The sequence below is a fragment of the Mauremys reevesii genome, linkage group 7 (genome assembly GCF_016161935.1).
Source record: "Mauremys reevesii isolate NIE-2019 linkage group 7, ASM1616193v1, whole genome shotgun sequence".
Taxonomy (NCBI): Eukaryota; Metazoa; Chordata; order Testudines; family Geoemydidae; genus Mauremys; species Mauremys reevesii.
The window spans coordinates 99,146,080-99,164,674 of NC_052629.1; the positions used below are offsets into that span (position 1 = coordinate 99,146,080).

Here is an 18,595-nt window from a genome sequence, read left to right on the forward strand (position 1 = left end):
GCCGAGTGAGTTTAGGACCCTACAGGGTTGGGGGGAGCTTTGCGAATCAGTAGAGTCTAGAGTTAGGACTTAGGTACCTAAGTTTGGGTTGAGGCACCTAAGTACCTTTGTGAATCCACCCTAAATGATTTTGGGGGGCTTGTATATTTTTATAAGGATAATGGACTTCTACCTTTAGCAGGGGAAATTCCTCGTAAATTATTCATTCCAAATAATTCCAGTATAAGACATTTTTTGTAACTCCTATGTGCAGTGTAAAATAGTTTATGGTGTTTAAACTGAATTTTGTGTTTATCCAGAGAAATAACTAGAAATAGCATGGTCTCTAGCGAGACAATATCTGAAGAAAGTAGACAGGTGTCCATGCTTCAGAAAGTTAAAAATTAAACTTATGGTACTTTGATCAGCCACCAGGTGGCAGCATAAGTATGGAAAAAATACAATATGCTACAGTCTATTTACCCTGTAAACTTACTATCACAGGACAACCTTAGTTTTTTTTGATGGATTGTTTATGAAAATCCTTTGACTTTACTGTGTCGCTTTCCTGGTATCTTTGTCTTGTTGTGCAATTAAAAAAATTCTTAAACTCACAAGGCTTGGTGAATCTGAAACAAAAAATAGTATTAGGAAGCTGGATAGGCCATAATGTACTCATACAAATACTTGGGTGATTGCTATGTGTTGGTGAAGAAACTGTGGAATAACTGGCATACTTTGCATATGAACTGAGGGTGTAGACAGAGAGCAATAGCTGCTGGCTCTAGAAATGCCTTCTCAGTTGACATCTTGTACACTCTGGGATATTTGCCACTCAAAAATTCCAAACTGCTCCCCAAATAGTTAGCTGCCAATTTATGGAAAAAACTTGTGGTTTAACTTTGTCATTGGTGCAGCTGGTGATCCTGCAATATGGGAAAGGACTGGAGAGGGTAGAGTCCAACCAGAATATAGGCTGTCACAACCTATATTGACAAAAAACAAGAGGCAACATTTGAAAAAAGTGGTCTCCAATGTTAACATATTCATGTGAATAGCTGTGCTTATAATATTTTATTTGATGCTAAAAATTTCTTAACTTTTTAAGAAAAGCCAACATTTATAGAAATTAAAAGGAATAGTTAGACATCCATGGGAACTGTAACTGTAAAGAACAGTTGAAGGATGTGATGTGGATGTTTCTCTTGTGCCCTAATGCACTGCCAACAAATCAGAACTGTGCACCAGCTGTAGATGACAATGTGATTGGAAAGGATTTAATGATACTTCAACTATGGATTTAGTCTAATATGCACATTTGCATATTGCTTAGGTTCTGGCTATTAAATATAGTGATAATTAAGCAGGTATCAGTACCTAAAGACTGTAAAAAATGTAAACATACCAAAGGAGAATAGGTGGCAAAATGACTGAAGTGCTCTCACCAGTTGAAATACTAATCATTATAGAAGGTATCTAAATGGATCTGTCTTTTAAAAGATTGGCAAAGTCTCTCCCTCTTGGAATGAATGTGTTCACTATGGGCCTTATTAGGAAGTGTGTGTATGCAGCTATCTATTAAAGGGCCACAAAGTGTTTTGTGTGGACCAGGCTTTCCTCTATAAGAGATAAGCTGGTTGTGTGTAATTGGAGGGAGTGGGGACAAAGAACCATCTACTCCATACTGAGGAGCTGTAGAACTGCTTGGTGGGGGAAACCGGGTAGCTTCTATAAGTCCTGGGTAGGGGCCAGGTCTAGGGTCTAGACAGCTGAGTAAATCTGAATCTGGTGCATAAGAGGAGCAGCTGGAAGCAGGGGTATTGCAACAGTGTGCTACATTTTGTTATTTACCTTTGTTTTGCTGCCTGAATTGAGTGCAGTGCAGAACATAGTCAATGAAAGGACTAATGTTGACTTCAGTAGGCTTTAGATCAGTGTGAGCAGTGCATTCTGGGATAGCTGGGACAGGTATATAAGGCCATAGTAGAGCAGGAGGTTTTGTTTCAAGTAGGAGACAGGTCTGGGAATGCCTGGTCTGAGGTATGTATGGAAGAATAAAATTTAAGGGTTGCTTTAAATTGCAACAGTATCTTCTATTTTCTCATTTTGACTAAGCTTATTCTTATTTTTGTTGCCTTGTATGGAAGCATGCCTTGTATGCTTCCATAAATGGTTTAATGCAGATGCTTGTGAGCCTCACCCTGCCCAATGTGGAACTGTCTCTTCAGTTGTGATGCCCTGGAGGTTCATGGAGCCTCTGCAGGTTGGGTGAAATGTCATTCCTCTGTCACATAGAAAAATATAATTATAATTAATTTAAGTTTAGTCTTTCAGTATAACAAACACTCCACTAAGGAACAATAGCAAATTCTTCTTAAATCTCTATCCCCAATACTACATAGATAATTCAAAACTCAGCTGTTTCCTTATTAAAATGTAGCTAATTCAGTTCTAGACAGTGCCGGGTTTTCTCATGTACCTAGGGATAGCTATAACAGGATTAATGTAAACTTGAGGATTAGCCATTGCTGCCATTGCAAAGGCTGCAAGAGGAAGCCAGCAGTGCAAAAAAGCCATAATCATTACTAGGACCATCTGTGACATCTGGGCTTCAGCTTTAGTTGTTGAACATCCTTTAGCTACTCCTAGCTTAGCAACCTAGTTCAAAAATAGCATACAGGATATCTGTTAAAAACCAGTGCATCAAGTCAATTGCATTTCACTTTTGGTGAGCAAAATAGTGATGAGACAACTGGATCATTCTGATGAGTTTATTTAAAAACTCATAAATAAGTTGGTACAGTCTCCAGAAAAGTCATTATTTTAATCAAATTAGTTAATGTAGCAGAGACAACTGTTGCATTTGACTTATACTTTTTGAAGGGGCATATTTCTGATTATAATCAACTTTGTTATGTAAGAATTTGAAATCATAATGCCATTTGCATGATAATCTGTAACATTCATAACTGTGCAGGGGGGGGAATGTAACTTTTATGTGCAGTTGTAACTGTATGCATAAATGTCATATCTATCCATGCAAACTGTGCATGCAATTTCTTGTGCAAAAGTGTGCGTGTATGTATTCATGGGGGTGGGGAGGGGAGAGCGATCTGGTTTTAGATGCGTGGATATAGCTACCAGTTATAAGCACTTCACAAACAAGTAAATGCAATGGATGACTCCCAGGAAAGTCACTTAACTTTTCTGGTGGGATTTGCAAAAGCTTTCGCCAGGGCCGGCTCTAGGTTTTTTGCTACCCCAAGCCAAAAAAAAAAAAGATGTCCGGAATGCCACCCCTGAAATTGTGCTGCCCCAAGCACGTGCTTGGTTTGCTGGTGCCTAGAGCCGGCCCTGGCTTTCGCCTAGCTGTGTTCTTGTTGAAATTCATGGGTACTTTATCATTGATTTCAGTGGGAAATTGGGTTATTTCCACACCAGTTGCTTTTGGTAATCCCACTCTCTGTTATCCCCAAATTTTTGCATGGAGACTTGCTTTTCTTAGTTTGCTATGTAACTATAAAGTATTGAAATCAATCAATGGCTGTAGTAGGGATGAGAACTAAAGGCTAGAGCCTCAAAAGGATGTAGGTGTCTAACTGCCACTTTAGGTGCATAATTCATCCTGGATGAATAACTTCATCACCAGGCTATTGAGCAAATCTCACTCTGGCTTAATGGTTATTCATTGAAGAAGCACTATGATGAGGGGAGAATAGCAAATAGTCATTATGAGTGATTGAGGTGCCACTATGAATGACACTCTACCCTAGTGGTTAGGGTACTCTCTTATGAACTTGAGTCTTCCACATCATGTCCCTGCTCCAATGACTATTTAATTTACAAAAGATGGAATAGCTTCATCAGCAGAAATTGAGAGAGATCTACACCAGACTATCTCATAGCCCAGTAGTTTCAGCATGCTTCTGAGAAATGGGAGGCCTGTATTTAAATTTATTCTCTATGTCTCAAATGAATACCCTAACCACTGAGATAAAAGTTAGAGGGAAGGCTACATCTCCTTCACCCCCTGACACTTTGTGAATCTAGGCCTTTAAAAGGAATAAAAAATCCACTTGGGGCCAAATGAAAACACTTTCTAGTATTTTTTTATTTTTTAATTATTTTTATTGCAATTTTTGAGTTTTTTGATTCAAAATGATTAGTTCACAGGCATTTTTGTGAAAGGCAAGAGACTAAACAAAACCATCAGTTATCCACCCTGCTCTCACTGTGAGCAGCAGCATGAGAGTAAAAGCAAATAGCAATGCTGTTAATTTCCTCCTTGAATTCAGGTGGGTTAGAAGGGGCAGAATGCAATGGGGATAATGGGAGCCTTGTCTCTGCCCCATAGGGTAGGTTTGCTACATGCTGTGTGTGCTGCTGTTCCAGGTATAGACCTGGCATCATTAACACTATCCCTGGAGCATTGGGGTTACTGGGAGGGTGATTCTGACTATCTTCGTCTGTTACAGGTGCAGCCCCAAAACACTCTGCCTACTTCTTTCTCAGAGCAGATTATTATCTCATGATTTAACTGCAGGTTTGTATGCTTCAGTGCAAACAGTTCAGGTCCCAAAAGTTTGGGGGATGTAAAATCTTGCCAGAAGGTGATTTGGTGTAATATTTTTAGGGAAAAAATATTCACCAGTTTTTCCCAGCTGTAATTAGGTCTTTAGGTGCTCAGATACCAAGGTGGTGAGCATGCTATAGAAATACTTGCATAAAGATAGATCCATTATACTAAATCAAAACTTGTGAATTAAAAATACAGGACCCAATTCTCAGCTGGCATAAATCAGCATAACTCCACTGAACTTAATGAAACAATACTAGTTTAGAGCTGCTGAGAATCTAGCTTTTTTCCTCTTTTGAGATACTAAACTGTTTTAAAGCTAACTCTTATGAATCCAGTATGTTAAGAGAAATGGAATGTTGTTACGCAGCACAGAGTCCACACTATATATCCATGGGAAATCAAGATACTTTTCCTTCTGCTTTGGAATTCCAATTAAAAGATCATGTGGGAAACATTAACTGGGTCACTGTTGTACCAGTCTGCAACTTAGGAGGACTTAATGCTTTCTAGCTTTAAAGTGGCGGTGTAGTTCAAACATCTGGGACATCACCAGTCCTACTAGAGCCACCTTTGTGGTGAAAGCAAGTGTTCCCTTGGGCTTGGACACTGCTGTTACATGATCCATAGCTATCACTGCAATGCACAAAGTTGTAATATCTGCAACAGTATTTCTGTCACAGAATCACATTTTCATAGTTTAAAAAACCCCAAATAATAAAAATCCTCAAACAAGTTAATGAAAAAAAATTTCAACTTCTAAACCAGAACATATAACCATCTACTATACTGTTTTGTACAGTATCTTCTTAAATACAGTAAGCAACCTGCAAATAGTTACCTTTCTCCATTCTAGCTTTTTGCAAACATCCTACCCTCATGCAGGGTTTGGGTGTCTGCCAAACTGTTTCTGAGAAGAAACTTTCACAAAGATGATATGTATATAGTGATGCAGGCTCCAATAAAGAATACTTTCCCTACTCAGTAGAAGGAATGTTTTAATTTCTTATTGTCCTGAGAGCATTAATTCTCTTCTACACACAAAAAGAGATTTTTTTTTGCTAACTACTACATCTCATCTAACATACTAGAAGTGAAATTCAACCTTGTGCAAAGGCTCAGAACAAGGCCTATACATCGCGTTAATCCTGTCTGAGCTGTCAAAATAAAGTAAGTGGTGCACAGACCTTTTTCTGGCTCTCTGCATAGAGCTGAATTTAATCCTAAAACTACATAAGGACTTGGCTTTCAATCCCAGCTCTACCCCCGAGTCTCTGTGGCCTTGGGGCAAGTCACTTAATTCTGTCTTTATTCCCCAATCTGTAAAATGGGCATAGTAATTGAATAATGCTTACCTATTTGCCTCACAGAAGTTCTGGGAGAAAACATTAATTAGCTTTTTATAAATATTAACTATACTCCTCTTCTGGAGGTCTCTAGTTAGACCTAGTTATAAAGTGGAGAATCATGGGAAAGCAAACTCCAAATCCTACAGATCTCTGGTATCAGTCTGTAGCATCAAGGGTCCAAGGCTTTGTGCTGGTAGCATGGATCTCTATGTTGTATTGCCGTTGGCTTCCATTGTGCTCTGTCTTCATTTGGGGGTGGGGTGGAACCACACAGCAGGGACACTGAGGTATTTCAAAATGAGTTTTCCATAGCCAGTGATGAGCTGCCAAAATCTTAACAACCAGTTCCCTATAAAAAGTTCTGATTTAAGGGGGGGGAGGGGCCGAGGGAGAGATCCTCGTGGGGCCGGGGGCCCCTGCAGGGCCTGGGCCAATTGCCCCACTTTCCCCCTCCCCTCCCCTCTGGCCAGCCCTGGAGCTTGCAGCAGCCCCCCCCCCCCATCTTTCTGGGCCATTCAAAAAGTGGCAGCAGGATGATTCCAGAGCTCAGCTGAGCTGCCCAGCTGGTGCCAGCGGCTGGCCACGCTGCAGCTAGGGGGAAGCGGGGAAAGGGCCGTGGGAGCCTCAGCCTCCCCAGCTGGGAATCTTGGGAGCAACAGGATGGTCCGGCCCATGGACCAGAGTTCTTTGCCCACCCCCTGGCCCTTTAACAACCGGTTCTCCATGGAGGTCTAATTTTAGCAACCGGTTCTTGAGAACCTGCTCCAGCTCACCACTGTCATAGCACAGAATATGTTGATCATAAGTTGGCAAGAGCAAATGGGACAAATGCCCAGTTTTGCCAAAAAATGTTGGGATGTCCAGGGCAGCACTTAAAAAGGGGACTGTCCCAGCCAAAACAGGACATATGATCACCCTAAAAAGGTGCAATTTTGGGGTTCCTTGCCTAAAGCTTTATTCCTATAACACTTAAAAGGAAAATATCTTCCTTTTTGCTGAGCTCTAGGAAATAACAAATCTGTCAGATTTTCAAAAGTGCCCAATTTCAGAGGTTAGGTACAATCCAAGTTTGTACATGTAAATCCAATCATTAGATTAGGGTGTATAAATGTAGGCTCTCCATGTATTAATGAAAGCACACAGTTCAGGGATACCAATCTATTGGACCTTTTCTGAAAATCTGTCTTAAGGTCAGGCTCAGTACCCACTTCTTACTACTGATTATCCACAAAAACTGAAGGTATTTTTCCCTCTGGGTAGAATTCTTAAGTACATCAATTCCTTCTCTCAAATAAGTTAATGCTGAACGCATTGAGTAAACTGCTTTGTTTCAATAGATTTTGACTTATCTTTTGAGAGACTCGCATTCAGTTCTGCATTCTGTAAGGTGATTAATTCCATTTTATTCTCCAGTGAGGATATAGACTTCGGTACAACTAGCATTGTTGTAGATTACTGGATTCCATGAATATAATACTTCTCAAGGACCTCAAATCCTCTTGTCTTGAAGATGTAGTACAAGTTGAGAGGTTTTTGAAGGCTTGTGTTTTGCTTAAGTCACTTATCTCAGTCAGACCATGTAGATTCCAAGATCAGACATTTAAAGGGAATTAACATGCAGATAGGCACCTTGGCACTTTTGAAGCTTGCACTAATGTCATTGAAATCAAAGGGAGTTGCTGCTGCTGTTGAAGTCCAATCCTGCTTCCTGTAAAACAAAACAACACTAACTCCCACGAAAGTGGGAGAAAAAAGGACAGCAAAGAGAGAAAATGTAGCTTCTGTCTCCGTGTTGATTCTCACTTGCAACCTCACTGATTTAAAAAACAAACAAACAAACAAAAAAAAACCAAACACAGGCCCAGCACACAGTCTCATCAGCCACTCCTGAGACTTGGCAAACTCATACCAGCATTGGGCTATTTAGGACGTTGTTTTTAGCTGTCTCCCTCATCAAATGGGAAGCAGGGTGAAGAGGACCCAGGGGGGTGGCGTTTTGGATTTAGCTGACTTGGTGGAAGTAGTGATGTCATTTGTCTCTCTTTCTGGCCTGGTCAGGACACTTCCCCCCCTTCCCCGCCAGGATCAGATAAGAGGTCTGGGGATGAAGGAGATGGTGGGGGTTTGCTCCAGTTTCCAATTTTTTTTTCTCATAACCTCTTCCCATCGGGACCCCAAAAGGGGAGTAATGGGCAGAATAGTCCCTCTCCTTGTTATTTTGTCAACCACTCACGCCTAATAGGACAGATACATTTTGGTTCACTGATTTTTTTTGTCTCTTACTGTTCTTGTTTACCACAGATGATCTTAACACTGTCTTTGAATTAATTGGATAGATAAGTCTTTTAGTTTGGAATAATTCAATCTTTGTCTCCCTTTTTATACCTTTCCCCATCAGCATTTGTTGTTATAGGTTACTGTGACCTCTTATGAATTTACACTCACTTCTTACAATTGAGCTTACAATTAAGTCAAATTCGTAGGCCCAATTATTAATGGCTGTGTTAGAAAAGTAGAGTGGTTGGTTTAGTGTGTGAATATTTCTTGTTAACCTGAATATAATATGGAAAATATAGACTGTACATTTGCCAAGGTTCTAAGGTTAAATATGTTCTTGGATAAATTTCCTTACCACTTTGGAAAATTATCAGGAGAGAACAGATGAAATGTGAATTTGAAGAAGAAAAAAGCAGCAGAAGTTGCTATGTTTCTCATAAATACAATATTATAGAACCTTTTCTCTTAACAGGATTATTCTTGCATCAGGCATAAGACAGCTAACATTATTCAAAGCTATATGAACAGCAACATGCTGGTTTGCTGCTTTCACTTTGAGACGCAACACGGTGTGGAGGGCCAGATCCAACTCCTATTGAAATCCATGTGTGTCTTTCCATTGACTTCAATAGGTGTTGGATCAGGTCCAAAGAGAGCAATTAAGCTACAGAACATGAGTATCTTAGAGAAATCCATCTTTGATTCAGACCATATGTTGCAATAATAAAAATCAGATACCGGTGTCTAAAGTTTGCTGCTACAATCCATAGGTTGTTAAAATTTTAACAAGGTTGCCTTACTGGGCATCTGGCCTCCCTCTTCTTAAATGTAAAATATGAAATATGACAATGACACTCTTCTATTTGAAGAGCAATGCTGTCAACTATATGGTCACACAGACTTCCAAAATACACTTCACAAGGGCTGTCTATAGCATCTTGCACTGGAATGTTCTAATGTGATTTATGAGTTAATAGGCAAGTATTGCATTCGGGGTCAGCCTTACTACTTACAGTTTCCAAACTGCCAAAGATGATAGAGCCTAGGCCAGTTCTCTTCTGCAGTCAGTGAAGAAAAGAGTGAATCTAGTGGAGAGTTTCATCCCATTTTTAAAAGGGAAGAGTGAAACTGGCAAACGGTTACCCTGCTTGGTGCTAGTTATTTAAGTGGGGTGGAGGAGAGATGACTTGACCTGGTGTATTGCTAAATCTTGGCAGGAGCACATGGCCTGAAGCATTCCTGGATCATACCCATTTGATAGTCTAAGGCCTGGTCTACACTAGGACTTTAATTCGAATTTAGCAGCGTTAATTCGAATTAACCGTGCACCCGTCCACACCAGGAAGCCATTTAATTCGACATAGAGGGCTCTTTAGTTCGAATTCTGTACTCCTCCCCAACGAGGGGAGTAGCGCTAAATTCGACATGGCTATGTCGAATTAGGCTAGGTGTGGATGCAAATCGAACTTAGTAGCTCCGGGAGCTATCCCACAGTGCACCACTCTGTTGACGCTCTGGACAGCAGTCCGAGCTTCGATGTTCTGACCAGCCACACAGGAAAAGCCCCGGGAAAATTTGAATTCCTTTTCCTGTCTGGACAGTTTGAATCTCATTTTGTGGTTGGACATCGGGGCGAGCTCAGCAGCACCGGTAGCAATGCAGAGCTCTCCAGCAGAGGAGTTTATGTAATCTCTGAATAGAAAGAGGGACCCAGCATAGACTGACCGGGAAGTCTTGGATCTGATCGGTGTGTGGGGCGAGGAGTCTGTGCTTTTGGAGCTGCGCTCCAAAAAACGGAATGCAAAGACCTACGACAAGGTCTCCAAAGCCATGAGAGACAGAGGATACAGGCGGGATGCAACGCAGCGCCGCGTGAAAATCAAGGACCCCGGACAAGGCTACCAAAAAATCAAAGCGGCAAACGGACGCTAAGGAGCCTGCCACCACTGCCCCACCAGTGACCATGGACTCTGACGATGGAACAGTGTCGACGGACAGTTCCTCGGCGATGTTCACGGACGGAGAAGATGAGGAAGGGTTTGTGGAGGACGAGGCAGGCGACAGCGCTTACAACGCTGGTTTCCCCGACAGCCAGGATCTCTTCATCACTGTCACAGAGATCCCCTACCAACCCTCCCCGGCCGTTAACCCGGACCCTGAATCAGGGGAAGGAGCAGTCGGTAAGTGCTTTAAACATGTAAACTTTTATTCTTAATATAACAGGAATCTGAAGTATGTGAAAAGGAGGTCTCTCTCTATATATGGGGATAGAACAGAAATCCTCCTGGGAGATCTCCACGAAGCTCTCCTGGAGGTAATCGAAAAGCCTCCACAGGAGGTTCCTGGGGAGAGCTGCCTTATTGGGTGCTCCGTGGTAGCACACTTTTCCGCGCCAGGCTTTCATGAGGTACTCAGGAAGCATTGCCTCCCCGAGCACGGCTGCATAGGCCCCTGGTTTGTGCTGGCTTTCACGCAGCATGCACTCTCTATCTCCTTCAGTGACCCTCCTCAGGGCAATCTCGCTCGGCGACTCCTGCATCTAATTAGGAAAATTACCGTAATGTTACGCCTGGTCCAAAGTATTTTTAAAAAATCTCCGGACAGACGGCGTAGCAGAGTGTCAGCACGCTGCTGCGTGACAAGCGTAACGGAAAGCCAAAGAATCAAATGGACGCTCATGGAGGGAGTGGGGGGGGGACTGAGGACGCAAGCTATCCCACAGTTCCCGCTGTGTCCGAAAATCATTTGCATTCTTGGCTGAGCTCCAAATGCTTCTAGGGTCAAACACAGGGTCCGCGGTGGTTCAGGGCATAGCTCGTCAATGTACAGCCCCCCCCGCCCCCCGAAGGAAAAGGGAAAGAAATCATCTCTTGACTCTTGTAAATGTCACCCTATGTGTACTGAATGCTGCTGGTAGACGCGATGCTGCGGCACGCTATGGTAGCATCCTTGCCCCCCCTCCCCCGCCTCATGGGTGACTGACGGTGCAAAATGACTGGTACCCGTCCTCATCATCAGCCTTGCGGTAGATGGTGTAGTGCAATAGGACTGCTACCTGTCCTCGTCATCAGCCCATAAGTAGACGGCCTGCTAACCGTCTTCATCATAGCAACAGGGGGCTGAGCTCCATCAGCCCCCGCCCTTCATGTGTAAAGAAAAGATTCTGTACTGCCTGGACTATCATAGCAGCTGGAGGCTGCCTTACCCTCATTTCATTTCCCTAACAAGTCACTGTTTCTTATTCCTGCATTCCTTATTACTTCAGCATACAAATGGGGGGACACTACAACGGTAGCCCAGGAAGGCTGGAGGAGGAGGGAAGCAACAGGTAGGGTTGTTGCAGGGGCACCCCCTGTGAATGGCACGCAGCTCGTCATTCCTGTGGGATCTGACACAGAGCGGCTGTGCTCTGTAGTTCTCTGATACACTAAAACCCTAGTACAGTTGCCCCATATTCTAGGCGGGACTGTTTCTATTTTTAGATACCATAAAGGAGGGATTGACTCGGGGAGTCATTCCCAGTTTTGTCTTTTGCGCCCCCGGCTGATCTCGGCCAGGGGCACCTATGACAGAAGCAGAAGGTGTAGTGCAATAGGACAGCTACCCGTCATCACCTTGCCAATTTACATTGGCGTGGTTGATGGTGCAATATGGCTGATAACCATCTCTGCTGTCATGCAAAAGCAAATGAATGCTGCTGTGTAGCGCTGCTGAATCGCCTCTGTCCGCGGCATCTAGTACACGTACGGTGACAGTGACAAAAGGCAAAACAGGCTCCATGGTTGCCACGCTATGGCGTATGCCAGGGCAATCCAGGGAAAACGGGCTCGAAATGATTGTCTGGCGTTGCTTTCCCGGAGGAAGGAATGTCTGACTACATTTACCCAGAACCACCCGCGACAATGAAATTTGCACCATCAGGCACTGGGATCTCAACCCAGAAGTGCAAGGGTCGGGGGACACTGCGATGGGGTAGAACAGGGGCAGAGTTTATGCTTTCAGGATTGCCTGCTGCAGGAGTGCGGACGAGATAGGTGCCGTGCATGGTGTTGTTCACAGACACAGACTAGACTGTGTTCATTGTTCGCAAAAATGTATCTTTGCAAGGAATTCACTCCCTCTTTCCCATCACACAGCTTCGACTGTCTCCAGACCTGCCACAGCATCCCCCTCACAGAGGCTGGCAAAGATTAGGCGGCGAAAGAGAAAGACACGGGACGAGATGATCGCTGAAGTTATGGGGTGCTCCCGAGCCGAGGCGGACCAGCAGAGCCAGTGGAGGGAGACCCTCTCTCTGTACCAGCGCTCACACAGCGAACGGGAGGAGAGGTGGCGTGAGGAAGACAAGCAGGCGACTCAAACGCTGCTTGGACTAATGAGGGAGCAAACGGACACGCTCCGGCGCCTTGTGGATGTTCTGCAGGACCGCAGCCAGGAGGACAGAGCCCCCCCGCAGTGTATCTGCAACCGCCCTCCCCCGCCACAAAGTCCCATACCTCCCGTCACCCAAAGTAACCAGAAGGAGTGGCGCCAGGGGCCGTGAAAACTGTCACTGCACCCCAGCAGAGTGCTCAAGTACCCAAAAGCTCTCATACCCTAATTTTTGAGAATTCCTTCCCTTCCTGACTCACCCTAGCCCCAATCCCAGTTTCATCCCCTGACTGTCTGGTTAATTATTAAAAATACTTTGCTTTTATTTATTGTTTCGTTCTTGTTTTTTTCCACACCGCGGGGTTTGAGGGGGGGGGGGGGTACGGGGGTAGGGTATTGCATAGGACAGTCACCTTTAGCAGGGTACAGAGACGGGGGCAGGATCAGCAGCAGGTCACACACACAGTGCAGTCAGTAGGCACCCTGGTCGGTATGGGAGGTGGTTTGCAGGTTCTGTGTGGGTGGGGGGGTACGTGACTTTGTAGCGGGGGAGGGGGGTTACAGATCTCATGCAACGGTCCCTGTCCTGGACCACAGAGCCACGCAGCAGAGGAATCTGTATCCGTCCTCCCCCGCCACAAGGCCACATAGCCCCTGCACACAGAGTCCCAAAAAGGAGGGATGGCAGGCTCCGTTGAAACAACCAGTCCGGCACTGCAGACAGCTCTGGGAGCAGGAGCCTGTCATTCCTCGAGTTTAGAGGTGGTCTTTACATCACCGCACACCCTACCCAGCACAGTCTGTGTCCCAGTTTCAACCCTTTAATGCAAAGTCATCAATAAAGAAACCTTTGTAAAGTTACAGTGGAACATGTATTTTATTTTTAAACGTGTGTTGGAAGTTGAGGAAGCGGGGTGGGCGGGGTATGTAACTGCAGATGCTAGTCAACAGTAACTTGGTAAAGAAACAGGGGCAGGTTCAGCTTCTCTGTAAAGAAACTGAACAGTCACAGGTCATGCTGCTCGCTGGTACTTGAAGAGTTCCTTGTCGCTGTGCAAGGCGCCTGCATAGGGCTTCATGAACCAGGGCATTAGCGGGTAGGCTGGGTCCCCGAGGATCACTATAGGCATCTGCACATCCCCAAGAGTTATTTTGTGGTCCGGGAAGAAACTACCTTCCTGCAGGCGTCTAAACAGAGCAGAGTTCCTGAAAACACGCGCGTCATGAACTTTGCCTGGCCTCCCGACGTTGATGTTGGTAAAACATCCCCCATGGTCCACCAGTGCTCGCAGCACCATTGAAAAGTAGCCCGATTTCTCAGCAGCTGACTGTGGAAGAGGTGGATGATAAGGTTCGAGGAGTTGACAACAGCCATAACTGCAGCAGGGCTCCGTGCTCGCAGTGCTGTGGCTCCCACGCTGTCACTGAGCAGAAAAGTGCACGAACAGATTGCCCGCAGGCGCTTTCGGGGAGGGAGGGAGGGCGTGATTGACGGTTCAATGATGACAGTTACCCAAAACCACCCTCAACACATTTTTTCCCCCCAGCATGCATTGGGGGGAAATCCCAGAATTCCAATGGGCCCCGGGGAGTGCGGGAACTGTGGGATAGCTTCCCACAGTGCACCGCTTCCAAAGTCGATGCTGGCCCCGTTACTGTGGACTCACACAGTCGAATTAGTGTTTTTAGTGTGGCTACACAAATTCGACTTCATAAGGTCGATTCCACAAATTCGACTTAAGTTGATTCGAAATAGTCTTGTAGTGTAGACATACCCTAAGAGACTAAAACTTGCCTACTGGAGTTACACTAAGTATCAATGGCAGAGTCAGAAATGGACCCAGCTTCCAATTTTACTACTCTAACTGTTAAATGTGCTAATGTAGATTTATTTTGATAAAAATATAAGATTTAGAAATAGTTTGTATTCTAAAGTGTGAACATACATCAAGTTACTGTGATATGGAAAAGTTAACCCACATAAATGCAAAACTGAATTTAGGACCAAATGCCAGATATAAGCAATAGCTCTGCTTTTCATTATATGCAACAAATTCACTTGGATATGTAGTACTTGCCCTCCCCCACCAAAATGCCACTTTAAAGCCTTCAGTGAAAAAGCAGCTCTACCCAGGTTAAAATACTCAACTTCATTTGTTTCTACAGTCAAATCTACTCCAAGATCAACTATGGCTGAATTTACTAGGGAATAGTTGTTGACTGTCAACTATAGACAACTTTGTTAGCTAACAATAACTGTTGTATACGGGATCATTGATATGGTGCAACATATTGCTATAACTGCCAACATGGTGTAGCCAATGCTGGGCATCAAGACTACTCCAGCATGTGTGTCCTCCCAAGTAATACTCTGCAGAAATGCTTACGTGCCAATGATTTATTTGTTAGAAGCATGAACTAAAGAGAGACCAGGAAGATCTGTTTCTCTTGAATCTTTCACTTAATGCTATATTTCTGCCTATCTTTCTCTGTTTTTCCTCTTGATGGCTCTGAATCACCTCTTCTCACTTAATATTTCCACAGGCACAAAAAGTGATATTACAGAGATTATACGACATTTAAAGTAAATCCTTTAGATCTAGATTTCTTTGATCATAATGCCCCTTTCTCATTAATTTTCTAATTAAGCTAACATTGCACTCCTCATTTGCTATCAGTTGGATATTTTCATGCAACTGAAGCTACTTCTTTTAAAATAAAAATAAAATATTTGCCTTGCACAGAAAGTTGTACTTTTCCTACAGCTGCACAGAATATAATTCATATTATGGGTAACCTGGGTAACTAAATGCTTTTGGCAAAAGCAGTTTCCTTAATAAGACTAATCAATTACGTTTTCCTCTCTGCCACATAGTCAGAGATGGAGAGCATATCTTTCCACCTGGATTCCTCACATCATCTGAAAAGCCAGAATGAAAAGGGACAAGATGGGATTACAAACCTCTGTTTCCTCCCATAAACTCTTCTTGTGTCTGCAGATGGTACCTGGGACAATGTAACTCTCTAAATAGGCTCAATCATTATCTACTGTCAGAACAGAAACTTAACATTACAATGTAGTTTTGTCTTAGACAGCGACTTGGTAATAATGAGATTGTCGGCCTCCAGAGTTACTGTCTACCTGATTCCATATCAAATGTGCTTCCATTTGTAAATGTGTATTTAAAAAAAAAAATCTTGCTGGCCCTAGTAACACTCCCTGTGCTCTACAGCCAAGCTGGGTTCTTCCCCTGACAATGTACCATCACTAGAGCTGGGAAAACTTGTTTCAGTGAAACATGCAGATTCAGTGATACCAAAACATTTTGCAAAATGTTCATGTCAATTTTGCCAAATTAGTTTTTTTTAAACCTAAACAAATAAAATTGAAACCTTTTGTTTCAACGCTCTTCAAACAATGTTTTGATTTTTGATGGGAGAGGGTTCAAAAATTCTTCTGTTACTTTGAAAACAATCAAACATTTAAAAAATGCTTGAAATCTAACCAAAATATTTTGTTTTGGGGTCAAACAAAATTGTGTGGTGTTAATTCAAAACATTTTTTAAAAATAAATATTTGGTTTAGCTGAAAATTTTGTTTGCTTGGAACAATTTTTTTTCTTTTTTAATTCTTGGAACAGCAAGACAACAAATCAGTTTGTCTGCACAACTCTAATCATCACTAGGAAATAGAGGTTCTGCAAATTATGCCCTTAGTTACACCTCTGCAAGCCCACTGCCTTCAGACTTGTCAGTGACATCTGTGTAAAACTACTTAAACTCTGTATACACATTGTCAGAAATAAAATGAGTGAGAAAGGGAGAAATAGTAGGGGGTGGAACAAGAGTTAGGGGAAAAGGAGAAACAAGAGGAAGAAGAAAAGGGAGAGATGAAATGGGTTTTTTTTCCTCTGCAAATGACTATTTGTCTAATAGGCTTAGGCTACCTCTGTCCTGCTAATGCTGTAGTTAGTTTGATGGTCTCATGTTTATGCTAAATCATTTTATTCTGGGTCACCAGAGGTCAACAAACTTTTATCTCCCCCCCAAAAATGGGCATGTGGGCCCTCAGTTGATGGAACTGTAGCTGTAAGAGTAAGCAACTGCAAACAAAGAGTAACTATTAATGGAATGATGTCAGATTGGAAGTAGGTCTCAAGTGGGGTTTCACAGGGATCTGTTCTGGGTCTGGTGGTGGTTTATTAATGACCTGGATCAAATTTGCAGATTACACAAAGCTGGGGGGGTGGGGTTCCAGCACTTTGGAGGACAGAGCTAAAATTCAGAGGGATCTTGATTAAATTGGAGACCAGGGATATAGACGACAAAGACAAATGTAAGGTGCTACACTTAGTGAAGAAAAAACAAATGCACAAATACAAAATGACGGATAACTGGCTTGACAGCAGCACTGCTGAGAAGGACCTGGGAGTAGTGGTGGATCACAACCTCAACATCAGTCAGCAATGAGATGCTGTTGCAAAAAAACAGTGTAATTTTAGGTTGTATTAACCAAGTCATGCAAGTCACAGGAGGTGATAGTACCGCTCTACTCAGCGCTCGTTAGGCCTCAGATGGAGTAGTGTCTCCAATTTTGGTCACCGATGTAGAGAAACTGGAAAGGGTCCAGAGGCGAGCAACAAAGATGATCAAAAGGGATGGTATGCAAGCCATATGAGCAAAGCCTGAAGGAACTGCATATGTTTAGTTTGGAAAAGAGGAGATTAAGGGTTCAAACTACAGCATAGCAGATTTAGATAGGAAGTTTTCCCTGAAATTTCAAACTGTAAGAACAGTAGGACAATGGAACAGACTGCCTAGGGAGGTTGTGGAAGCTCCTTTGATGGATGTTTACAAAAGGATGCTGGATAGCCATCTGTCTTGGATGGTTTAGATACAACAAATTCTGCATCTTGGCAGGGGGTTAGACTAGCTAATCCTTGCGGTTCCTTCTAACCCTATGATTCTAAGCAGTGGTCAGTGTATGCCATTTTCTCTGACAGGGAGGAAAATGTAGTCAGATAATGCACCTGTTTGGACTAAGAACATAGCTAAGAGTATTGCACTTCACTGATATTCTTAGTCCAAACTGACTGCGTGCCCATATGCCCACAGACATTTATCCCCCTGGCCTGTCTAAATTAAAAATCACATGCTCACTAATGAAACAGATAATGTAATTAACACTATAACATACTTCTGAGAATAAAGATGATATTCAATTCAAACCTTCCTAATCAATTTAGGTATCCCCGGAAGACAGACCTGTGAATCTTTTACTTTCATTTACCAGTTTAGCAGTAGATGCAGCAGCATATACTAATATGAAAAGGTAAACTGTCTGCATGTGAGCAAAATTTCTCATAGTACACATTTATATTCTAAAATGACTTAAAATAAAACCTTTAAAATATAAATACAGGTTATGAGAGTCCAGTTTTCCTCTGTCCAGTTAAAGGTACTCACCCTCGAACAGCCAACAGGGATGTCTATGCTGCAGGAGGAGGTAAGATTGGAGCATGGTATATTTGCACTAGCTTTAATCTAGTTAGCATGGATATAAATAGCAAGACAAATGTGGTTACACGGGCATCAATGCAAGCTGTAGAAGCCGCTGAGGGTTCTAAGGCCATACCTGTGTTATTAGCCCATGCTGAAACCCATGCCTTCACTGCTATTTTTAGCCATGCTATCTAGATTAAGGCTATGCTAGCCCCTGCTGCAATCAGACCTCTGCAGCGTAGCCATACCCTAAGACACACAAAGAAGCCTTTGCAGGCTGGGCTTCACATCCAAGGTCACAGGACTGAACTGGATCCTAAGGCAGGGACTTGGTTTTCTTTTTCTGCTTATGCAATCTCTTGAGCAAGAGCTTGCTGTCAGCAACGTTTTCTGCTGAGTCATTCCATCAGTTTACAAAGAGAATTCAAAATATAGAAATGAATTACAGCAAACATTTATAATAGAATACTTCATGTAATCTCCTAGATTTTGAGAGAGGTGTGTGTGTATGTGTGTGTGTGTGTGTGTGTGTGTGTGTATA

General features: G+C 43.0%; 1 protein-coding gene and 1 pseudogene across 5 annotated transcripts in view; one reads left to right on the forward strand and one right to left on the reverse strand.

The window, feature by feature from the left end:
- CACNA2D3 (calcium voltage-gated channel auxiliary subunit alpha2delta 3) overlaps positions 1-18,595 on the forward strand; it is an 839,197-nt gene that overhangs the window by 12,664 nt on the left and 807,938 nt on the right. The window contains exon 1 of one of the 5 annotated variants that reach the window (XM_039480713.1): positions 4,457-4,522. The exons of the other annotated variants lie outside the window; for them this stretch is intronic. The gene's annotated coding sequence lies outside the window, so the exon portion shown is untranslated. Of the gene's footprint in view, positions 1-4,456; positions 4,523-18,595 lie in introns of those variants that run through there. 5 annotated transcript variants of the gene reach the window in all.
- On the reverse strand, positions 2,374-5,406 carry LOC120369066 (annotated as a pseudogene).